Below are 19,021 nucleotides of genomic sequence, written 5' to 3' on the forward strand. Positions count from 1 at the left end.
AACACTTTGGACAGTGGACCTGTCAAGAAAAAGAAAAGGAAAGCACCAATCCTAAGTTCACCACACAAGTTAGTCTTCAAATTCTAGCGTGCTACTTCCAAATGCTCCCTGTCCTAAGAGCATCACCCAAACCTGGGGTAAAAAGTCAATTTTTTGTCCAATATGGAAAAGCACCATTTGTAAGTCAATCCCATCCAAATCGAAGAAACTAGACAACTCTCTTAGTGTCTTCACACACAGACGCTGAGTCTTGATATAAATTTTCAATGCTCATTTAATGATCTATTTTAGGAAAAAGCCAGCCAACGCGTTTCGTTCTGAAAACAGAACTTCTTCAGGGCGAAGCTACCCTGGCTGAGACGGCGGCTTTTTGAAACGGCGGAACGCCGCAGTGTTGATGCATCGAGATCAACATTTCAGGTGACTACCGGTTTGATACTTATTGACTCTGGATTACGAAACATAGAAAATATACACATCATACCGTATATGTTTGGCCCTGTAGAAACCTATGCAATGGCGGAAAAGCGAAGGAATTCCCAACTGATACAGGAAGGAGAGTTAGCACGAAGGAAAATGGAACAGGAAGCAGAAACTGCCCATAGTTCTGGATGCTGGGTGGACGATCTCCAGGTCTTACGTCCCGCGGTGGGAGACAAGATCCAACATGTAAATATAAAAATTTAAATAAAAGACGACATAAAGCAAATCATAGTGGAAAATAAGTCTGAAGAACCAATGCTTCAGTCAGGTCATTGTAACGATCCAACCAAACGGCAATTATTGCTAATCCCGGAATACGACTCAAAAGGGCATCATGATATATTGAACAGGGGGAATATATTGAAACTAACAGCAAATATCCCAGTGTTAAAATATTTGAACTCAGCGAATTTACTGGCAGTAGAATTTATAGGAATGGATCACCTAAAAAATAAGGAGCAAACATTGACAACTTGGCTGACCGAAGAAGACGCCCAGCATATCATGAATGCTAAGGCTCAATTTGAAGCTTGGGGAATTAAACTGTTAAAGCCTGCAACACCACGCTATCCTGGCCCTTTAAATAAAATGTTTAATCCCTGCAATGGTAACGGTCAAAAGCGTAAAGACATCACGCTGAATAATCAAACATTCATTAAAGGTGCAATTGGTAGCAGCCTTTCGACAACATTGAAAAGGGAGCTGCAGAACGACCAAGTACACGGATTGGATGTGGCCAAGGACAATTGTGGCTGGCTGCCAGGAGCGCAAAATTCGACCTCATGCCATTGACCTACGAAAAAGAAACTAGCAACCCAAGATTTGAACAACATACAAATGCTCTCATGGAACATCGCAGGGGCAAAAAAATGGCTGGAGAACGGGTCCCATCAAGAAAAATGGGTAAACTATGACATAATAGCTCTACAGGATACTTGGGCACTAGAAGTTCTCCCTTTGACAAACTACATCCATTACACAGTTCCAGCCAGCAAAACCAAAACCTTTGGTCGCCCAAGAGGGGGCCTGGCAGTCTACATATCCACAGAGCTAAAAATTGAAAGCGAACAGATGGCCTCTGTAGGACCTAACATCCAACTGATCAAATTATCAACTGGGTCAGCCAGCAGAACAAAAACCATCCTCCTCATAAACACATATGCGCATCCAACGGCCAGAAAAAAATTGGCCCATAACAAACAACTAATTGCAACCATCACAAAAATCAGGAGTACCTTTCCCTTATGGGACTTGATACTCACATGTGGATTTTAATTCAAACGTAATTCACACCCCGGAGGATGAATCTCTAACATCGGATAACATATTTTGGAACATCCCACATCAATATCAGCCAACGAGGCAAAAAACGGATCACGTCGGTCAGGGGTTGGTAAATGCCCTAGAGTTTCTAGGGCTAAGAGTAATAAATGGTAGAACTCAGGACGATTTCCCCCCTAATCATACTTACCAAGGGGGAAAGACACGATCAAGATTGGACTACACAGCCATTTCAGTATCGCTGATGCCATTCCTTTCCCACTTCTCAATAGAATTCACAACCAGGAGCGATCATTCATATCAGCGGATCCATTTTAGGTTAAAACTCATTAAACATCAGGTAAACGCAACAGTTGAAGGCTACATACACACGGTTAACTTAAATGACTTAAAACAACTAAAATGGTCAAATGACACAATTGAAATGCTGCAGTTAAAAATCAAAAAGAAGCTAACAGTAAGCATAGCTGGGGCCCAGAATAAAATTCAAGCATGGGAAAACCTCACAGAAGACTGTACTTCTTTAATGTCATCTGCACAAAAACAGACAAACAATCACGGCCATAAAAATGACTCAGGACGAACATTAACGGCAGGGCTGCGAGCCTTGAAATGTAAACTCAGAAAATATATAAGGAGGCTAAAAAGAACAGTCCCTGACGCAGTGGCCTGGGACAGTGTAGGGGAGCTAATGAAACGCTATAAAAGAGAGCTCTGGGAAAATAAAAGAAAGAGCAATGATACATTCTGGGCCGAACTTCTCTGTAGCTCCAAGAAATCCAACTCAAAACAGTTCTGGTTAATCATAAATAAACTGCATAGACCAGTGAACGCATTATCGTCCAACATACAAGAATCAGAGTGGGTGGAATTTTTATCCACAAGGTTTACTGAAACATCTACCTAAGATACATCCGTGGGAAACACTCACCACCTCGCTGCTGGAAAAGGCAAATTCGAAGAGGCCACTGAAACGATTAGCCATGAAGACGTGATAACTCCTCATAAAAAAGAGCTACTAGACGTTGATACCATTCCAACAGAGGAAAATGCCTCTCTGATAGCGGCAATAAGTTACTCGCCACCTTCAAATGAAGGGGTTAGACGTATAATCAAGAAAGGCAGAAATGACGGTGCGCCAGGCCCCAACGGAATTCCCCAAGCAATCTTTAAACATGATATCTCGTTTTGGGGTAATTACCTTACTAACCTATATCAAGACATAGAGCACCTAAACAACATACCAGTAAATTGGCAAGGTTCGATTCTGACCCCTATATTCAAAGGAGGAGAAAGAGCAAATCCAGCTCACTACAGGTTGATAGCTCTGCTGGATGTAGAGGCCAAATACTATGCCACCTTGGTGCTAGAAGAGCTCAAGGTATGGTCTGATAACCTTAACCTCATCCCGGCCAACCAGACAGGCTTCAAACAAGGTTTAGGGACGACGACGAATATTTTAGGTCTATCATTAATTGCAAACAAGTATAAGCAGAGGAAGCTACATCTTTACCTCTCCTTTATAGACCTAAAAGCAGCTTTTGATAGCGTTGATCGCCACCTCCTGTGGAAAAAGCTGCGAGCTTGGGACAGCCCTGAAAAGCTATTAAAAGGCTTATTGCTATTTTATTCAAACACCTGGCTAAGGATCAAGATAGGTGATGGGTCCAGACTATCACGGAAGCTGACAACCACCAGGGGCCTCAAAGAAGGGTGTGTTCTGGCCCCTCACCTTTGTAATTTGTTTCTATACGACCTAGCTCAAAGGCTGGATTGTATTAACTCCCATCCCTTGAAACTTGGTAGATTGAGACTTTCTCACCTTGCATACGCCGACGATGTGGTGCTAATGAGCCAAACAAAGATCGGTCTCCAAAGAAGTCTTAATGAAATGTCAGTCTATACTTCAGAAAATAATCTTGAAGTAAACATATCCAAGACTAAAACAATGGTGATTGGGGCCACACAGAAAAGTAAACAGACAATCTGGCTTAACGGTAACAAACTTGAGGAGGTAAATAAGTACAAGTACCTAGGTCTCTATATTGATAATTCAAGAAACCTCACGGAGCAAAAAAAGGTACAGGTCTCAGAGAACAAGCGCGCTCATATTTGCTTTGAGCTTACTGGCTAAAAATTTGAAGGGCCCTTCATATAAACCCCTGCTAGCTGTAATGAAGGCAAAAATCCTGCCAACACTAACATATGCTAGTGTTGCCTTCCATGGTTGTGTCTTTGGTGAGGGACGATGCTTTAGATCAGGGGATCAATAATCTGACCCCGTGTCTCACCAAAGTCCTGGAATGGATGACCTCCTCCTTTTTAAAGTTAAATGGGGCCAAAACGGACATTATGCTTCTGGGCTACAAAGCCTGTAGTACTGAAATTCCGGACCCTGCTGTTCCACCGGTATCGAGGTCCAACACTCGTATCACAAAATATCGTCGTACCATGACGAATTTGGTATCGACGGACCGGTAATGATTAGGACATTATCCCTATGCATTTGCGTCATGATTGAGTGATGCTAACACCCTTAAATCGTGGTTTCCGTTCTGAACCCTCAGACTCCATTTTGTAAACGGCATCCATCTTATGACTTGCCCTCATATAGTCAATTGATTAAGGCCGAGTTTGATCTGAAAGGACACGTCCACCGTAGCTGACTTCCCCATGACCTGGCCGAGCTGACTCCACTACCTCCAGCCAAACCTGTTTGGGCAGCTCCTCGCCCAGTGGCCGAGTAAGATATCATCAAGGCACAACATGCCATAAACCATTCACTACATACAGACCATGTTTTCCATACACATACACCTGTCCATGATTCTTGTTTATGACCAGTTTTACGACGGGAGGGTGCCTGACCTTATTGGTGTTTCATCGATATCTGATGGGAATTCTGGGCATGGCTGGGTAATCCATCACGATCTGGACATCTAAAATATGTGCTGACCAGCATGACTTCGCTCTTTGTATTATTGTAGAAATATGTGCATAACCATATCATAAACTCAAGAATTCTTGCCCGCAGCTGTTATTTCTGTATATAAGGAGAAGGCTGGTTCTGTAAAAACGAACAGTCTCCTGAGAACTTACAGCCCGTGCTGTTGTAATTCTAGGACACATGTTACTTGGTTGCAACCAATAAACCTCGATCTCTGACTTCAACTAGAAGACTCTGTGTTTCTGTAGTCCAGAACAGGGAGAACCCAGAGGTCTTCGGGTGTGGTCCCCTGGCACCACCGGGTCTCTAAAAACCCGGCACCTCAGTTGGCGCCCAACTCGAGGCGATATTAAGCGGTGACGGTCCAAGCCAGATGTTCGTGAGGAGCTTCGTGTGAAAATTCCGGAGGAAGGCCAGCCACTTCAGCGACCCCTGCATGTCGACGTGGTTCCGAAGGTCTTTGCTGCGAGGTTCCCCGCGTCCCGACGGCTACGAAGGACTGCTGCCCTGACTATCGCCCTGTTTTGGACCCAGTGATCCTTGGTAGAGCGAAACGATAAACGAGACTTCTAGTGACGTCACCGATCTTCAATATTCAGTTAAGTATAAGTGGAGCGTCTCCCAGTCCTTAGTTTGGTTCTTAGTTTTGTATCCCAGAGATACGGTTTGTATTGGTTCTTGCAAGCACCAAAACAGAGGGATTCGTGTATTCACGACAATATCATAATTAGGTAATCCCTTGAAGTTTGAAGCTAGACTAGTGAGCGAAGATGCCTGGTCTTAGCAGACTTGGAAACTTGTTTTGTCTTGGTTGTAGTAGGGACTCCCGATTAGAGGATTCGTGTCCGGTTCCTCCGATTGGAACTCCAACATATGAGTTATATATAAAGCACGGAGTAGGTCCTATCACGTATAATGAAATGTGGATAAAATACACCCGCAAGGATGGTGTTTTAAAATGGCCCCAATATGGTTGTTTTGACTCAGAAGTATTAGACAACCTCGAGGTCAAATTGTTCAAGAAGAAAGCCCGGCCGGCGATGTTTGACTCTTTTCGCTTATGGCGCAAAGAAGCCAAACAGAAAGAAATAAAATTAGCAAAGAAAAATAAAAGAGGTATGTCAATGGTGCAAGCCGCCGTTGCATACAGGGATAATGAGGAAGAGCAAGAAAGTGAACGAATGCTTAGGAGCAAGAAACTAGCAGTAGATAAATGCTACCCGATGTTACCACATGAGGGACAAGGCTCAAAGGGAACATCGGAGAAAGATCCGTTAATGTCCCACTTATTAAGCTCACCACCCACATATGCGTTAGACGCTACTGCACCCCCAAAGTGCTTCGTTATACCATGCCCCAGTGCACGAAATGCAGCTCTTTCACAAGCCCCAGCTCCTCTTCAGCTGGTTCCTACTTCTCCGGCACAGCCTTCTCAAGGGCCGCCGCCTTTGCTACATACTCCATCTACTTCTACAACTTTGCCCACTGCTCCAACTGTTCACTATGATACTACGTCTGCTATTGCCTCAACTTTCTCTGCTGTTGCTTCGACTTCCTCTTTACATCAGCCTGTCTTTTCTGGCGCATCGCCTCGCCGCAAGCTTCTCCTTCTGTCAGACAGAGAGTGGCAAGTACTGTCACTGGTCTATTCTCACCCTTCTTTGGGTCGCCTAAAACGACCCCTTAAACGGGACGTAGACAGTTGCGTAGTCAACTGCCCGATTATGAGGAAAGAGAAGTGCTAAATGAGTTAGCACGCAAATGGGTTACTGACACTGCTAAATATGATGTTCAGTCCGTTATGGAAGTTTTCCGTCAGTGGGATGTGCCCACTCAGAGATACGTATTTGAAGAGATGTGCGTATATCTTTGTGAAGATTTGCAGACAAACGATCCCAAGCGCAAAATGCAGGAATTATTCTGCATGCGTTTTAAGTTCTATGAAGGTATGATTGTAGGTGCCGATGTTGAAAAAGCAATAGATTTATTGTTATCCTATAGGAGTAAGGGAAATGTCTCTATATCATTGTATGAAGATGATGTGTCAGGTAGGAAAAAGGCGCGACAGTACCCCATGAGAGAGGTTCCTCCAGTATGGAGGGAAGGTGATGCGAATGTAAATCCACCAATTCTGCCGCATTTCCAGCGTGTGTGGGTACATGTCCCCTGGAAAAGATCTGAAGTTCTAGCACTCAAACAGACACTACCTGATCCACGTAAAAACCCAACTTGGTATTACAAGGAGTTATCACAGTCTTCCAGCTCATGTATAATGAATTTAGCGGATGTAGACATGTTGTTTGGGAATGTTGTTCCGCATCCTTTATGGAGTAAAATTCGTCATACAGATCATGATCAAGAACTAGGTGACTCATGGGCTAATATTACTGCTACCGGTGCTAGACAAGTCGGTGGTTCTAAACCCGAGCCTTTAATAGCAGAACTTCCCGGTAGGATTATCGCGTACATGAAAACATTAATGCCTGAATTGCGCGTAAATTGGGACAAGCTGTCTGCATGCAAGCAGAAGAAAGATGAGAATGTGTCTGACTTTTTCACGAGGTTTGAGGAGACTTTCACCGATCATAGTGGTCAGGATATTGCTACCGAGGGTGGCCAAAGATTGTTTGTAGACAAATTTGTACATAATCTGCTTCCTGAACTGTGCAATAAATTGAAAGATTCAGAGAGTACTTGGGCTGTTTCCACGTCAGCGCAGATTTTAGCCACAGCCCAGTACTATGAAAATAGGCGCAAAGACGAACTAGATAAGGCAGACAAAAAGACTAAAGAGTTAAAAACTAAAGCTCTTCTCCAGAAAGCCTATCCGCCTCGCACGGCTAGTCAGCCCAATTATCAACAACCGCAGCAGTATTCGAGAAACGCGCAAGGAAACGAGTTTTCCCATCAGCGTTCTCCGTATGGCCCGAATCAATGTGCCTATTGCAAAGAAGAGGGTCATTTCAAAAGTAATTGTCCAGCTCTTGCGCGACGCTTAAACTGTGTTTCCGGTACAAGAGGTAGAGGTGTTCAACAGGCTCCTAGAGGTAGGGGCCGTGGAAATTTCCCCCAGAATACCACTTCTTTTCCGCCTCAAAATTCCATGAATAGCTTTGACCAACAGAATAATGCGTCTTCCAGGTCGGCTCAGTACTATGCAGATGACTATTACGCGGAAAACGAGAATGAGGGTAACAATTGCTAGGACAGCCATGGACAAAGAGAGGGAGTTGTTTCAGTTCCAGTAGATCAGAATGGACCTTATGTCGAGGGGACCACATCAGGAGTGTCGGAGCCATTTCTGCTGGATACTGGTGCTACAAAAAGTTCTATTATGCACTCAAAACTTCCTGGCGCACCTTTGTCTGGCGAAATGAATGTTTCAGTAGGTTTTTCTGGCGCCCCTGTTAGAAACCCGATTTCCAGTCCCATGCCCCTTTCTGTTGGCCCATGCGAATTAGAAGCACCCCTCATTCTTACAACAGGTTGTGGCGAAAACTTGTTAGGTTTGGATTTGTTAAAGAGATTATATGCAACTTTGTACTGCTCCCCTTCGGGAGTACAACTTACCCTAGGTAAGAAAGTGATTTCCCCAATGTATTTGTCAAAGGAGAATATTCCTACAGAATTGTCATCTCTTTCGGATGTACTTTGGGCGAATGGTTCTAATGATGTAGGTCATTTGGAAATAGCGCCATATGTCATAACATTGAAAGCTAATGTTAGGTTACCACGCATTCCCCAATATAGAATATCAAACGAATGTGAAAAGGCTTTGTTAGCGATCGTTTACGATCTGATCGAAAAAGATGTCATCGAAGAGACAACAGGCAACATTTGTAACAGTCCTGTTTTGCCTGTATTAAAGCGTACCGATCCTTCACAGCCCCCTGTGTACTGATTTGTGATTGATCTCAGGGAAGTGAATAAGATCGTTGTACCACAGTTTCCAGTCGTCCCCGACATTACTGCCTTATTGACAATGGTTCCAGCTTCAGCCAATTGGTTTTCAGTGATTGACCTGAAGAACGCTTTCTTCAGCATCTCGATTGCCGAGGAGAGCAGAGATATCTTTGGCTTCAATTTAGGAGGACGAAGCTTCCGCTTTAAACGCGCTCCTCAGGGCTACTGTGAAAGTCCATCAATATTCAGTCAGGCTCTGAAAACACAACTAGACACGATTGTTCTGCAGGATGGTGCAACTTTAATTCAGTATGTAGACGATCTGCTGATCGCTGCAGACACCGAAGAAGTTTGCAAACAAGCGACATTGTCAGTGTTACATCATTTATGTGACATGAAGCACAAAGTCTCGCTTTCCAAATTACAATTTTGTCGACAAGAAGTAACCTACTTAGGTCACATCTTATCGAAGGAGACTGACCCTAGAAAGAATACAGGCAATTGCAGAACTGAGTGTCCCAAGGACACAAAGAGAAGTGCGTGCCTTCTTGGGCATTACATCGTACTGTAGACAATGGATACCGAACTTCTCACTATTGGCCAAACCTTTGCTGGCATTAATGCGTAAAGACACGCCCAATCCTTTGCCTTGGTCTGAAGATTGTCAGACGAGTTTCCATGAGTTGCGTGAGGCGTTATGTTCGGCTCGTGTGTTGGGCAACCCCGACTACAGCAAGCCTTTTACATTATATGTCCATGAGAAGGAAGGTTGCGCATTATCAGTCTTGACGCAACACTTTGGGGACAAACAACGCCCAAGTGCGTATTTCCCTGCGACTCTAAATCCTGTAGCTAAGGCATTACCAAGTTGCTTGAGGGCCACTGCTGCAGCAGCTGTCTGTATTCGACAGTCTGCTGGGTTAGTCATGAATAATACTCTGATCGTTATGGTCCCACATGCAGTAGATATCCTACTAAACAGGACGAAAACACAACATCTAACTAGTGCTCGACTATCCAGCTATGAATTGACCCTGTTAGCGAGTCACATTCACATAAAGAGGTGTGATACACTCAACCCTGCTACGTTATTACCCATTCCAGCAGAGACAGATGAGGTTGAAAAACATGATTGCTGCTTTAGGACAGAGGAAAAGACAAAAGGGAGAGTAGACTTGCAGGACACTCCCCTCCCTGAATGTAATGATGCGTTATGGGTTGATGGTTCATGTTTCAAGTTTCCAAATGGTGATACGACTGCAGCATATGCCGTGACAACATTGCACACGATTGTAGAGACAGCTCGCATCCCCCACAATTCCGCGCAAGCAGCAGAGTTAGTCGCACTCACAAGAGCGTGTGTGTTGGCGAAAGGAAAACGAGTGAATGTGTATACGGATAGCCAATATACCTTTGGCGTAGCCCATAGTTTTAGAAGATTGTGGCGTGAACGTGGGTTTCTGACGTCACATGGTGCAAAAATTCAACACGGCCAGCTAGTACACGACCTTCTCGAGTCACTGACCTTACCCCTACAAGTTGCAATTGTGAAATGCAGTGCACATAGAAAGATTCAAGATGATGTTGGTCGAGGGAATGCATTTGCCGACGAGGTCGCGAAAGAGACTGCAAGGAACACAATGAGTCGGATGTATGTTGTAGGTCCTGCGAGATGGACCCCTGATGTGGGTATGTGTGAGGACACCATCAAAAGCGTGAAATCTATACAAGCTGATGCCACTGAGAAAGAGGTGAATGAATGGAGAGAAAGCAAGGGTAGATTAGATGCGAATGGTTGTTGGGTCGAACTGTCAGAACATCAGCGATGGATGTTACCTAACGCCTATGTGCTCGCAGTGGTGACGATGGCCCATGGAATGGCGCACATCAGTGTGAAAGGAATATGTAAGCTGTTGGCCCCAGTATGGCAGAATAGTGGTATCCCAAAATGTGCAGAGAATCTGGTCAGAAACTGTATGGTGTGTTTGAAGCACAATCCCGGTAGGGGAACCCCAGCCCCAGCTGGTCATTTTGCGCCTCCAACGTACCCGTTTGAGGTCTTGCAGCTCGATTTAATTCACATGGAGAGGTGCAATAACCTGAAATATGTGCTTGTTGTCGTTTGCGCCTTCTCCAGGTGGGTAGAAGCGTACCCCCTTAAGGACAACACTGCATTGTCAACTGCCGAAGCCCTTGTCAAAGAATTCTTCCCTAGATTTGGCATACCTAGGATTGTCTGGAGTGATAATGGAAGTGAATTCGTGGGACGAGTGATGAAGAGAGTGTGTGAGTGTCTAGGCATCCACCAGAAATTCCACGCTGCAAACCACCCCCAATCGGCAGGATTGGTAGAGTGCTATAATGGCACGTTAAAATTGAAATTGGCCAAGATCCAAGCCAGCACAGGTCTCAAGTGGCCAGACGCCCTGCCTTTAGCACTCCTGTCTACCAGAATGATTGTCCATTCCTGATTAGGACTTAGCCCACATGAAATTGTGTTCGGCCGCCCAGCTAACATCTGGGGTGTGCCCAGACCCAAGAGATTGAGTGAAATAGAGTACCCCGCACTGTTTGACTATTTGCACGAATTGACAACTAAACTGCATGCTTTACATCAACAGGTCCACAGCTCCTCTCCACCGGCATCTGACGATCCAGGCCACGCCATCGAACCTGGCTCCTGGGTCCTAGTTCGGAACTTCAGGCGAACAAAGAACGAGGAGCCTCGCTGGACCGGACCTTTCCAGGTCCTGCTATCTACCCGCTCTGCAGTACGTGTCCACGGAAAAAAAACACTGGGTGCACGGCGCCCATTGCAAAAGGGTCCCGCTGGCCCTTCCATATGACCGGTGGGTCCAGCAAGGAGTCGCTGACTCCGAGACAGAGTTCATACCTTGCTTTGTCCCCTTCAGCGATGCACGATTAAAAGGAACTGGTACCGACAAAGAGAGCGATTGTATTTTGCAAGGATCTGTGCCACCGTCAATGCAGTTGGACACTACAGAACCTGAAACATTGTTTGAAGATCACACCGTACCCGGGAAAGAACGATATAATCTGTGGTCAAGACCAAGGAACTGACATAATCAAATTAGTGCGATTTTCCCTTTTTTCCATGAACTATTTTTGATTTTACAGCTCTCTCGCCCAGGGAACTAGCTCATTTTTGATTTTCGAACCGCCATCCGGTTCTGCTGCTAGGGCCGCGGTTGAAGTCTGGGGAGTACAGCTGGGGGCATTTAGGTCAACGGTTCTGGTCAGTCGGAGGGAATTACCCCTGACTGAACAGAGCGCACTCCCTGGCAGAAGCAACCTCACACCGCGGGCAGCAACCAGAGGATGGAGTTTCCGAGGGTAGAGAGACCTGCTAGACACATGAACTTTAACAAGAAAATGTGCACTGTGATGGCAAGAAAGAGATTCTTGATAATATGTATTTTGATGATATGTAGCATAACGATGTTCTTGATTGGTTATACCTTATCCACGTTTCAAGTCACCTTTGTAAACAACACTCAGCCCACACCTCCTCCAACTGTTTCTTTACACTCCTTTCACCCTCTTCCTGAACACGAGTCTGCCAGAAGACTAGAGTTTGTAAATAACTCCTTTGTCCAGCTCCTACACCAGCACCAGTCTATAATGAACACATCGAATTGTTGGATATGTGGACTCATGCCGCACACAACAGATAAGGGCATCCCATACTTCATCCTGCAATTCAGTTATTATGGTTCTCTGTGGGCTTTCCAGACCATGTTCCTGTTCGCCCTAGAACCATACCCGCCCGTTCCACAGAGAGCGATTCCAGCAACAAGGCACTAGTGGCAGGAATAAGAAATATGAGTAGGGATGTTGACACGTCTCAAACGATTCCTAAAGATGAACTCACTCCCTACAGTCGTTGGAATATAACTAAATATGGGATCTCTCTGAATAAAAGCCAGAAAACAAAGAAATCCTCCCCAGTCTGGATAGTGCCCCACCGAGGTCACTTATGTCTGCAAGGTATTTGCAGGGATCCCAAAGCACAGTTGGGGAAGAGCGTATGCACGGAAACATATGTGTTTGCTTCCCGAACTTCCCCTCCATTCTTGGCGGCTAAAGGCACCTATTTCGTCTGCCATGACAAAGCCTATACATGGTTGCCCCCTGACTTCTCGGGCACATGCTTCATCTCATTTCTGCTGCCACCCACCTACACGGCCGGGGCAGATTACCATCGGACAAGGACAGTTAGAGGTGTCGTGAGTCAAGACGATACTGCGGGTCAGGAATTTGCAGACTTCGCAAAGGGTTTTCTGCCATTTTGGGGGCCTATGGTGAACAGCAGGAACATTCGACAATTGATGAGGATAGTTGAGTCTGCCGTGACTGAAACGGCCAGTGCCCTTAGCAACTTGACAGCTGAGCTTCAGTCGGATCGACTCATGACCCTTCAGAACAGGGTTGCCCTAGATGTCATACTTGCAGACCGTGGTGGTGTATGTAGAGTGATCCAATCTAGTTGCTGCATTTTCATCCCTGACAATGCTCCGACAGTGTACCAGGCCATCTCCAAATTACACAAAATCTCTGATTCCCTTCACGTGGAGAAAGGGGATTGGTCCCTGCTAGGGTGGCTGTGGGAACTGATCTCTGCCTGGGGATGGAAAACTCTGATCTTCATTGGGATGATCCTAGCCCTTCTGTTTATGTTCTGTCTGTTTGTACAGTGCGCTCCTGCAATATGTGGCCTCTGTGCTACTTCATGTGTAAGGAAGCCTGTATCAAGGGACGAATTGAGCAACAGAATGATGCTACAGCAGCATCTCCATGAATTCATCAATACAGATTTGGACTCATATTAGCATGAGTTATTGCCTAATATGAGGGCAAAAGGAGGGTCTGTGGTACTGAAATTCCGGACCCTGCTGTTCCACCGGTATCGAGGTCCAACACTCGTATCATAAAATATCGTCGTACCATGACGAATTTGGTATCGACGGACCGGTAATGATTAGGACATTATCCCTATGCATTTGCGTCATGATTGAGTGATGCTAACACCCTTAAATCGTGGTTTCCGTTCCGAACCCTCAGACTCCATTTTGTAAACGGCATCCATCTTATGACTTGCCCTCATATAGTCAATTGATTAAGGCCGAGTTTGGTCTGAAAGGACACGTCCACCGTAGCTGACTTCCCCATGACCTGGCCGAGCTGACTCCACTGCCTCCAGCCAAACCTGTTTGGGCAGCTCCTCCCCCAGTGGCCGAGTAAGATATCATCAAGGCACAACATGCCATAAACCATTCACTACATACAGACCATGTTTTCCATACACATACACCTGTCCATGATTCTTGTTTATGACCAGTTTTACGGCGGGAGGGTGCCCGACCTTATTGGTGTTTCATCGATATCTGATGGGAATTCTGGGCCTGGCTGGGTAATCCATCACGATCTGGACATCTAAAATATGTGCTGACCAGCATGACTTCGCTCTTTGTATTATTGTAGAAATATGTGTATAACCATATCATAAACTCAAGAATTCTTGCCCGCAGCTGTTATTTCTGTATATAAGGAGAAGGCTGGTTCTGTAAAAACGAACAGTCTCCTGAGAACTTACAGCCCGTGCTGTTGTAATTCTAGGACACATGTTACTTGGTTGCAACCAATAAACCTCGATCTCTGACTTCAACTAGAAGACTCTGTGTTTCTGTAGTCCAGAACAGGGAGAACCCAGAGGTCTTCGGGTGTGGTCCCCTGGCACCACCGGGTCTCTAAAAACCCGGCACCTCAAGCCCCAATTAACCTGGACCCTTGGTGGCCGTACTCCCTAGGACCCCCTCCGGTACCTAAGACCCAAATAAAAAGCCTAGGGATCTGGTTAGACTCCTCGCTAGGATTTCATTACCAGGCTAAGAAGGTGGCCGCGACCTGCTATGGACTGCTGAGAGTCTTAAAAAAAGTTTTAGATCTCCTGCCATCTGAAGCTAGACGAATGCTGGTCCAGTCGCTGATCTTGTCGCGGCTGGATTATGCAAATGCCGTCTATATGGGGGCCCCAGTCGGCACCATAAAAATTCTGCAATCTGTACAGAATTGTGCAGCTCGGCTGCTCATGAAAGTCCCCAAAAGATGCTCAGCTAAGCCGCACTTCAATCTCTCCATTGGCTACCCATCCAGGGAAGGATTATATTTAAAACCCTGTGCTTGGCGCATAAGTCCATCCATAATGCTGGCCCGTCCATTCTTGATCCCCTCTTTCGTCGCCATCAATCAGTGAGATCTCTAAGATCCAACCAGCGGAACTTGCTGGTAGCCCCCAGGGTGAAGCTGGCTCGGATGGGTGGCCGTCGGCTTTCTGTTCACGCAGCCAAAGAACGGAACAAACTCCCAGACAACATCAGGCATGAGTCTAACCATCTTGCTTTCAGGATGCGATTAAAGACACTCTTGTTCTAATAGTGTCTTTCTATGTCCTCTGGTCTTAGAGCGCTGGGATGCTCGAGAGTAGCCATGCGCTATACAAGAGGGTATTCATTCATTCATTCATGGCGAAGATGGAGAGGTCTTAAATAAACTAATAGTTTCCATCTATAAAAAAGTATTCCAAATTCAAAGATCTGCCTCTCCAGCCCAGGTTTGCCTTGAATTCGGCCTAATAAATAAAGACCTAGGCAGATAAGCAAAATGTAGCTACATCAGAAATAAATGAAGCCCTGTGGTCAAAACCTCCCTTTTTAGTCAGTACCTATGCACATCCCTTTTAACTACAGGTACAACGGAATTATGGAATAAAAATCTGCTGTACCAATCTTTCAAACAAGCTATAAACAAAGTTTCAAAAATCCATTCGTCAACATTGGATAAAAATATTTTTAGATCACGGTTGCACGCTTGGATGGTGATAAATAACTATAAGTCCCTTGCACCAGCGGAATATCTGAGCAAAACATTTTCAATTAATGTAAAAAAACAACTTCTGGCATTACGCTTTGGGTCACTACCATCCTTGGCTGACCAGCCAGCTTGGGTGCATACAGGCTCTAAATCATGTCGGCTGTGCAACTTTCACAAAGAAGATTTTATCCATTTAATTTGCATATGCAAGAATCTGTATAAAGAACGAGTCAGGATCCTAAAATCAAGCTTTAATGACAGAGGCATTAGATCCTGAAGATCTGCAATAATGGCGTGCCTAAATCCCTCAGATCCACCATTGAACGGTAGACTGATTAAATTTCTCACAACATTTAAAAAGCTGTGCTAAATACGGCAACGAGGAACAAAAAATGGACTACCACTCTGCACAGAACTTTTATTAACAATGATTTTTAGAAACATCATGAAGAGAAGAAGAGATTGTATGTTTAATTCTTTTTTAATGTATTTTGCTATAATATTGGTCTTTATCGCATTTGTTATTAGCCTTAAATTGTTATGGTTTTAATTAACTAAACAATAAACTTTTTATCTATTTTTTTTTTCGATCCTGCATTCTTCTGAAGTGAAGTACTCGGCCTGGCTATCACACAGCTGCAGCTCCGTGACCTTCATTATTGATCCTGCATTCTTCTGAAGTGTGCTCGGCCTGGCTATCACACAGCTGCAGCTCTTAGACCTTCATAATTGATCCTGTACTCTTCTGAAGTGTGCTCGGCCTGGCTATCACACAGCTGGAGCTCTGCGACCATCATTATTGATCCTGCACTCTTCTGAAGAGAGGCTGACGTCTTTGTAGCTTTGAAAGTTGACAAAAGATCTTCACACATTTACTGCAATGACATGGCTTTTCCCATGTGTGTTCGCTGATCAGTACTTAATATTGAATATTCATAAAACCTACTTCAACATTCACTGCACTTGAATGATTCCTGTGCGTGGTTTCTGATGCCGTTTTGGACCTGATATATATATATATATCCATTGTCACATTCCTTGCACTTGAATGGTTTTTACAGTGTGTATTCGCTGATATTTTCTTAATGTTGATGATTCACTAAAATGACTTCTAGATTCATGGCAACGATATGGTTTTTCCCTAGTGTGTGTTCTCTGATGCTGTTTTAGTTGTGATAATCGACTAAACCTCTTCAAACATGCTCTGCAATTATATGGTTTTTCCCCTGTGTGTGTTCTTTGATGGTGCTTTAGGTCTGGTAATCGACTAAAGCTCTTCAGACATTCACTGCACTTGAATGTTTTTTCCCGTGTGTGTTTGCTGATGAATCCTTAATGTTGAAGATTCACTAAAACTACTTTCACATACACTGCACTTGATTGATTTTCCCCTTGTGTGAGTTTTCTGGTGCCGTTTTAGTCTTGATAAATATATAAAGCTCTTCCCACATCCATTGCACTTGAATGGGTTTTCCCCAGTGTGTGTTCTCTGATGCTGTTTTAGGTCTGACATGCGAATAAACCTCTTCTCACATTCACTGCACTGGTATTGATTTTCCCCGGTGTGTGTTTTCTGATGCTGTTTTAAGTTTGGTGATTGACAAAAGCTCTTCACACATTCACTGCACTTAAAAGGTTTTTCCCCTGTGTGTCTTCGCTGATGAATCCTTAATGTTGAAGATCGACTAAAACTACTTTCACATTCACTGCACTTGAATGATTTTTCCCCTGTGTGTATTCGCTGATGAATCCTTAATGTTGCTGAATTACTAAAACTTCTTCCACATTCACTGCACTTGAATGGTTTTTCCCCTGTGTGTGTTCTCTGATGAATCCTTAATGTTGCTGATTTACTAAAACTTGTTCCACATTCACTGCACTTAAATGGTTTTTCCCCTGTGTGTGTTCGCAGATGTTTTCTTAATGTTGATGAATCACTAAAACTTCTTCCACATTCACTGCACTGGAATGGTTTTTCTCCAGTGTGTGTTCGCTGATGCTGTTTTAGGTGTGATATTTGATTGAACCTCTTCACACATTCAGTGCAATTATATGGTTTTTCTCCTGTGTGTGTTCTCAGATGGTATTTTAGGTCTGATAATCGACTAAAGCTCTTCAAACATTCACTGCACTTGAATGGTGTTTCCCCTGTGTGTATTCGCTGATGAATCTTTAATGTCGAAGATTCACTAAAACTACTTTCACATTCAATGCACTGGAATGGTTTTCCCCCTGTGTGTGTTCTCTGATGCCGTTTTAGTCCTGATAAATATATAAAGCTCTTCCCACATTCAATGCAATTATATGGTTTCTCCCCTGTGTGTGTTTGCTGATGTGTCTGGAGTCCTGATACCTGGCTAAAGCTCTTCATACATTCAGTGCAATTATGTGGTTTTTCCCCTGTGTGTGTTCGTTGATGTCTTTTTAGGCCTTAAAACTGAATAAAGCTCTTTACACATTCAGTGCATTTGAATTGTGTTTTCCCTGTGTGTGTTTGCTGCTGGGGTTTCAATATTGATGACAAACTAAAGCTCTCACTGCATGTGTCTGAGACTTCTCTCTTGGTTAGTGTCTCTGGGTCTGGTACATACTTGTGTACATCCCTTGACTGTACTTCCTGAAGGGCCAACATGACTGATAAAGCACTTGTGTTATTCTTGCATTCCCTGTATGAGTCGTATTTTGCACGTTTGTTTTCCGATTAAAGAATAAAGTGCAATGGGCACCAACTACTTCCCAATCTCATAATGTGTGTAAGGCTTCTTCGTGGGCGATTGTGTCTTTAGACTGGATAATGGTTCTGCACGCATGCGGGTAAAGATCCATCGTCCTTCTGGCCGGTGCACACTGGGACGGTGCTGTGTATTTTAGACAGCGGAACCCCTATTTCTTTTAACCTTCAGTTGTCTGACCCACTCCGTTGCGCTTTTCAATGGTTGCTGTGGATTGTTCTGAAACAGTTTGCAATACACCTCTAGCACTGATTGGTAGCCTGGTTATTTTAGGAAGCAGAGCACTGCTGTAACCACCTCATACCGACCTCATGATCAAAGCTGTTATTGGACATGTTTACACAAGATGAGGTTTATCAGGGTTGTCTTAATTTTCTGGAGGTTATTTCTTCCTTTTGAGGCATGGAGGTGCACAGCTGAGACTCGTGGAATCACGGAATTTCTCGTGTCCCTAGTCCCTTCTTTCAGGATGTCTCAGTTTATGTTTGGTTCGGCTGGCTCTGACGGCACTTATGTTTTCCTGAATACTGGAACTCAATATTTCAGACTTCGTCTTTGCAGATTTACAGTGTTATCTTCCTTATTTTGAAACATTTCGTACAATCAAAGATTGTTTTCTGTCAGAAGTAAAAAGATTTAAAATTACTTAAAGGGAAACATAACGGAATGTGCATACACAATTTTTAATTGATTGTATAAATATATCTTGATTACCCTTTTTCAAACTTATGAAAGCATATTTAACCATACACAGAAATTTACATAAAAGTTGCTTACATCTTAC

At 44.2% G+C, this 19,021-nt stretch overlaps 1 pseudogene; it reads right to left on the bottom strand.

The window, feature by feature from the left end:
• Nucleotides 1-16,790: 16,790 nt before the first annotated feature.
• LOC147669131 (uncharacterized) lies at nt 16,791-18,575 on the bottom strand (annotated as a pseudogene).
• Nucleotides 18,576-19,021: the final 446 nt, after the last annotated feature.

The sequence above is a fragment of the Lissotriton vulgaris genome, unplaced genomic scaffold, assembly GCF_964263255.1.
Source record: "Lissotriton vulgaris unplaced genomic scaffold, aLisVul1.2 SCAFFOLD_2807, whole genome shotgun sequence".
In the NCBI taxonomy this organism is placed as follows: Eukaryota; Metazoa; Chordata; class Amphibia; order Caudata; family Salamandridae; genus Lissotriton; species Lissotriton vulgaris.